Genomic DNA, 6,674 nt, shown 5'->3' on the forward strand with positions numbered 1-6,674 from the left:
TATATCTCAACCCGACCCGATGATAATCATCGTTTTAAGGTAACAACGATGGTCAAAAAATCGGAAATCTAGTTGAGAAAAGTAATAAAGATTGGTAACCTAATTTATGATATTGGGTCACCCCTGGTGAGTTGGGATCCCCCTGGTGAGTTGAGATTGGCTGATTATAGTAGGACTGGGNATTTAGAAACTAAATTTCATAATTTTTCGATATCATTTACCTATCAAACAAGTAGTCTAAAATTGAACGGCTGAAAATAAAAATCTCATAAAAAATGATGATAAAAGATTTAAATTCAAGATCAGATATACTGATCTTACTCTAAATAGTGAAAAGAATTTTTTATAAAATTTTCATCGCATTTGAATTGTTTTACACCGTTAAACTCACAAACACACCACATCAGCCATTAAAATTGTCAATTTTGAGATCTTTTAATCATATATATATATGAGTCCAGCTGCTATACTATCGATAGCACGGGGCCTCCGTGCTACCAAGTTGTTTCGATGATGCGGCTTCCAAATCGACGATCGGCTCCGTTAGACTTGATCCACACTATTAAAAGTATTTGAAAACTAAATTTCAAATTTTTTCGACAGCATTTGACTAGTGATCAAAAGATCTCAAAATTGACAATTTTAATGGCCGATGTGATGTGTTTGTGAGTTTAACGGTGTAAAACAATCCAAATCCGATAAAAATTTAATAAAAAATTCTTTTCACTATTTAGAGTAAGATCAGTATATCTGATTTTGAATTTAAATCTTTTATCATCATTTTTTATGAGATTTTTATTTTCAGCCGTTCAATTTTAGACTACTTGTTTGATAGGTAAATGATATCGAAAAATTATGAAATTTAGTTTCTAAATACTTTTAATAGTGTAGATCAAGTCTAATGGAACGGATCGTCGATTTGGAAGCCGCATCATCGAAAACAACTTGGTAGCACGGGCCCTCGTCCACGATAGTATAGTAGCCTAGTCTCTCTCTCTCTCTCTCTCTCTCTCTCTCTCTCTCTCCTCTTCTTCTCCTTCTATATATATATATATAATATATATATATATATAAAATTGAGCTTCTATACTTTTAAAAGTATCAAGTTATTGGTGCTTGTAGATTTTTAGCCATTATATTAAGAGATATGCGGTTAGGATGATACGGGCCCCTAGGGTGTGGGTGGGTGGGTTGTGAATAGTATAATCTAATGTTAAAAATGATCCGAGGAGTAGATCTAACGATAAAAAACTTACAAGCACCAATGGCTTGGTGGTTTTACAAGTACCATAGCTGGACTATATATATATAATATATATATATAATATTATTATATATATATATATATAGTGCGGGCTAGGATGCTATGGAAGCACGGAGGGCTCCGTGCTTCACTTTGTTTTCAATGTTCGGACTTTCGAATCGACGATCGGCTCGTTAGACTTGATCTAGAGTATTTGAAGTATCTAGAAATAAATTTTGCGATTTTTGATATCGTTTCACCACGGCCGTTAAAAATTATTGATTTTGAGTCCCTTCGATCACTAGGCAAAATGATATCGAAAATCGCAAAATTTATTTTCTAGGTATTTCAATAACTCTAGATCAACTCTAATGGAGCCGATCGTCGATTCGAAAGTCCGAACATCGAAAACAACTTGAAGCACAGAAGGGCTCCGTGCTCCATAAGCATACCAGCCCACTCTCTCTCTCTCTCTCTTTCGTTCCCTCATCTCTCTCTTATCAATTACTTATTATTACTACTCATACTATCCTGACTACTATACTCTTCTCCTCATCTACCTATATAATTGAGCTCATCCTATGCTTCTTAAACAGTACCAAGTTAGTTGGCTGCTGTAGATTTTTGGCTTTTAACATTAACAGAGCATGTGCGATCACGACTCAGCCGACTGCACTCGTCGCGCGCCCCCCCTAGGGTCTGGACGTGCGGGTCAGTATTAGGCTCTGGCCAACCTCCCTAACTAACTTAACACGCGAACTCGGACACATCGAATCAAACAGGCACTCTACCCCATCTCGTAACGGCTAAAAACTATTACAAGCCACAGTGGCTTCTGTCGCTTTTACAAGCCACCACTAGGCGGACTCAGCCACCGTACTAATATATAACAACTCATCACGTACTCACCTAGCTATACCGTTATACTATAGTCTGCAATGTGTTTACTTTTTCTTTTTTTATTTTTCTCTTTTGAGAGAGATAGGTAGCACGCTATCCGCTTCGTTTATTTTATTTAAAAATAAACTTAGCTAGAAATGTGAATCAACTAGGATTTGAATTTGAGAACTCAGATACCAACCACAAAGCCCTTTGCCACTTACTCTAGAGACGGTCGGTTATATGCACGTGTTTACTAGATAACAACAAGGCATGTTATATATATATATGCATGATAAGGAAGTAATAATCACACAAACATATGAGGATATATCAATTAATTATTATGAAAATGCATTTACAAATGATACATATTAGAGTATATAACTCACAGATAATTAACATATCCAAAAGTATTACAAACCAAAAGCAAGTTTATTGTAAAGCTATACATATAATAGCAAATTGAAGAGATTTAAATTAAGCATTCTAATTAAACATTCACTTCAATTGCTCCATGCAAGCTAAAAACCCTAGCTTGGATATGGTGTTCTAGGTGGAAAATAATGGCGCGACGATGCCGGAGTCGGAGGACAATTCCCCACCCTCTCACCAAGAACCCTTCCTCTCTTATCTACAAAATAAAATCAAACCATATCAACAATAAAAAAGAAAAAAAAGAAAAAAAGGGAAAAAGTTCATACAACATTAAGACTTAATTAGAGAACTCTCTATATATATACTCTCTATATATGTACTAATTTGACTTAGTCCTTTTCTTTCTTCATTATGTTCTCTTCTTGCTACATGATGCTATGAAATGAAATTGTACAACAAGAAAGATATATGTTGGCTTTTGTTAAACAAAAAAAAAAGCTAAAGAGGAAAATAAAAAAGAGAAATTAACAAAAGTAGACATTAAAACACTTTAATTACTATAAACTAACCTCCATGTAGCCATATTCCATGAATGGCATATAAAGAAGCAGCTAAAACCAACAACAATAATAACAAGAGAGTGAAGGAACTAGGGTTACCCATCTCCAGTTTCAACTAACATATTCAACTAAGTGAACATCACATATACTTAGTCTCTTCTAATGTCTTAAAAGTGGGATTTAAAGAGCCCACCAAATCACATATTTTAATTATATATTGACATTGTTTAATGTGCTATTTTAGTAATATCTTTTTGAGCTTGGTGAGCGGGCTTTATTACTTTGGACCTAGTAAACATCTGGAAAATTGGTTTAGTTGTGCATGCTTTTTCAATGAACCTTCTACTCCTGTGGCTATTGAAAGGGACACAAATTGCAATGGTGTTAGATAACTTGTGTGATGAATTTTTGAGTTTCTTTTGTATTGGCTGAGTCACAAATTTTTACCACTTGAAACTTTTGATTAGAGAATGCATGAAGCCTTAATAATATAGCTAATGCTTTTGCTTGCACGCCATATATATAGTTTGTTGATGATCTCAGATTTAAGTGCATCTGTTGAAGAGTGCAGTGTTATTTGATGAATTATTTTTTTATTAGAATTACTAGGAGAAGCATTGTACTATCTTTTATTGCATAATCAAAATTTTTAAATTGAGACTACATCTTTTGAGACTCATAATCTTATTTCTAATTTCTTATCATTATAATAGAAATTCTGAACTTTTTTGTTTGTCCAACACTTTTACTGAAAAGTCACTAAAAACTGCTAAACTTTTAGGCCCCGTTTGGATCGCGGGCATAATTATATCATGTTAATTATTAAAATATTATTTTTATTACATAATATTATTATTATATATTGTATAATATAAATATATTAAATCAAATTAAGTTAAATATTCAAATTAATTCAAACTTTAATTCATAACCTTATCGTGATAAGGTGGTTTTACCACCTTATCGTTTAGGGAACGATAAGGCCCTATTGGCTCTTATCGTTCTAAACTGGCCCTATTTTATAAGGCCGGTTTAAAGTGGGGCAAACCGCCTTATCGCCCCTATTGAAAGCAATAGGGGCGAATANATAAATTATTTTTATTAATTGTTCCCACCACTATTCTTATTTTAAAATTTTAAAAATTAAAAATTTAAATTTTTAAAATTTATAATTTATAATCTCAAAATTAAAGTTTAAAATTTAAATTATAAATTATAAATTATAAATTTAAATTTTGATATTTTAAATTTATGAAATTTAAAATTTGATATTTTATATTTTTTAAATTTAAATATGATCTTAAATTTAAAGTTTGAAATTTAAAATTTAAAATTTTGAATTTAAAATTTGAGATTTTAAATTTCAAAGTTAAAATTTTAAATTTAGAAATATAAATTTAAAATTTTAAAAATTCAAATTCAAATATAATAAGTGGATAATATAATTATTTTTTATTTACAAAATCCATTATCTTTCTTATTCCATCTTATCTAACCAAACGCTATTTTTTTTATTCCAGAAATAACCCAATTTTCATCCAAACGCAAAATTGATCTAATCCTCGCTTATACCTCAATTTATACCTATCCCTGGAATAGTCACTTTTTCCTTATCCCCAAACCAAACGATACCTTAAGGCTTTGAAACTCCAAGTTCTTTTATGTTTGTAAAAGCGTATATGAGTTATACTTTTGAAGCAGAGTCATTTTAAACAAGGGGAGGAATAAGGGGAGTAAGGGCGTTATTCCACCCCTTATTTCCAAACAAAAAAAAAAAGAAAATTCTTATTCCCTTAACCCGTTAAGAGGGTAGAATTGTTGTTCCACCCTGTTGGAGGAACGACAATTTCTTCCCTTTATATCTCTACTAATTTAATAATAAAATATTACAAATTAATATATATATTATTTTATTAACTAATCAGCTAGATAAATAATTAGCCACTTGATTTATTATTATAATAAATATTTCATTAGCTATTTGAGTAATTAATTTATTATTCATAATTAATTAGCTAATTAAAAAATTAATTATTTAGTGTCTTTATGCAATAACTAATACTTACATTGATTAACCAATTAATATTTTGACCAATATAACTAATTAAATAAATAATTTAATATTAATCTATTAATTTATTAACTTAATTTTTAAATTTATCAAATTATTTATAGTTAGTAATTTATTAATTAACAGTACTCAAGGTTAATTAGTTAATTTATTTGTTAAATATTATTTAAATAATATTTTGATATTAATTAATTATATAAAATATTATTAATTTAAAACTATAATTAATCTTATTCCTATTGTTTCTATCTAATTATCCAAACACTATTTTTACTTGAACAATACCTAAGAATTTTTCACGTTTAGGCTATTCAATAGTATGTAAATAGTTTCAAATCAAAGTGGAGTTGTAGTAACGTATAATACTCAAATTGAAAAAATTCAAAGAATTAAATGGCAAGTAATTTTCTTTGTTGAGACTAATTGATAACTTAACTCTATAAATTCACCCCTTCTCCATTCCAAGGAGCCAACAACACAATTATATATCTTATATCTCTCTCTAAAAGATTAGATTCAAAAGAGTTTAAGAGAACCAAAGATGCATTTAACTCCCTTCCTAAGGGCCCTCCTCCTCATGGCCATTGTTGCAACACTCTTTTGTGCTCATTTCAACTTGGTACTTGGACATGGTAAGAATTTTGGCTCTTTAGAACTTTAATTATCTAGAGCTTTTGTAGAAGTGTTGTTCAAATAAGACTTTCTTTTTAATTAATTTTTTTCTATCTGATAAAATACCACGTAACTTTCTTGTGAGAAGCTTTAGTATCTTTAATTTTGTCGGAAGGATCTTTTTATGCTTATGCTTAAAAGGATATAATATAATAATATATAGCTGAGCAATAATACTATCTGTAGCAAACGGGCTGTATTGTTACTAATTTATTTTCAATGTTGGGGGTTCTGAATTAATGATCGGTACCGTTGAATATGATTTGGACCACTCGAAATATCTAGAAATCGATTAATTTTTTTGTGCATTAAGTGGACACAAAAACAGAACGGTTAGAAATAGATTATCTTTCAAAAAGTGCTGACAGGATTCAAGATCAAGAGTGCATATCTTATTTTAAATAGCTTAAAGAACTGTTTAATCAAAATTCAATTAATTTATATTTCTTTATACAGTTAAACGAGCAAACACCTCATATCAACTATTAAAATTATAAATTTTATAATCCTTTGAAAAGATTAAAAATTTGATTTCTAGATATTTCAAGTGGCATATATAGATCATGTTCAACGGTACCGATCGTTGATTTGGAGGCCTCATCATCGAAAATAAATTAGTAGCAATAAAGCTAGCTTGTTTATTACCGATAGTATTTTAGCCCAACTACTCCATATAATAGATTATATTACGCAACAAGTTTAAATACAAGTTGGGTAGCTTCTCGCTGAAGGTAGCTAGAAGCAAAAGATTCATATTAAAACTTTTGCATAACACCCACGGCCCGAGCGTAAGCGGCAAAGAGTTTGATGATTGATGCCTAAAGTCCCCTAATTGCTTCACATTTTTAGCTAAATTTATTTCTAAAAAAAT

General features: G+C 30.3%; 1 long non-coding RNA gene across 1 annotated transcript; it reads right to left on the bottom strand.

Moving 5' to 3' along the window:
* Positions 2,446-3,209, bottom strand: LOC109716878. Its single transcript, XR_002218068.1, has 2 exons — positions 3,070-3,209; positions 2,446-2,756 (listed from the first exon to the last, which is right to left on the bottom strand). It is a non-coding gene; the product is annotated as an uncharacterized LOC109716878 (long non-coding RNA).

This window comes from Ananas comosus, linkage group 10 (genome assembly GCF_001540865.1).
Source record: "Ananas comosus cultivar F153 linkage group 10, ASM154086v1, whole genome shotgun sequence".
Lineage (NCBI taxonomy): Eukaryota > Viridiplantae > Streptophyta > Magnoliopsida > Poales > Bromeliaceae > Ananas > Ananas comosus.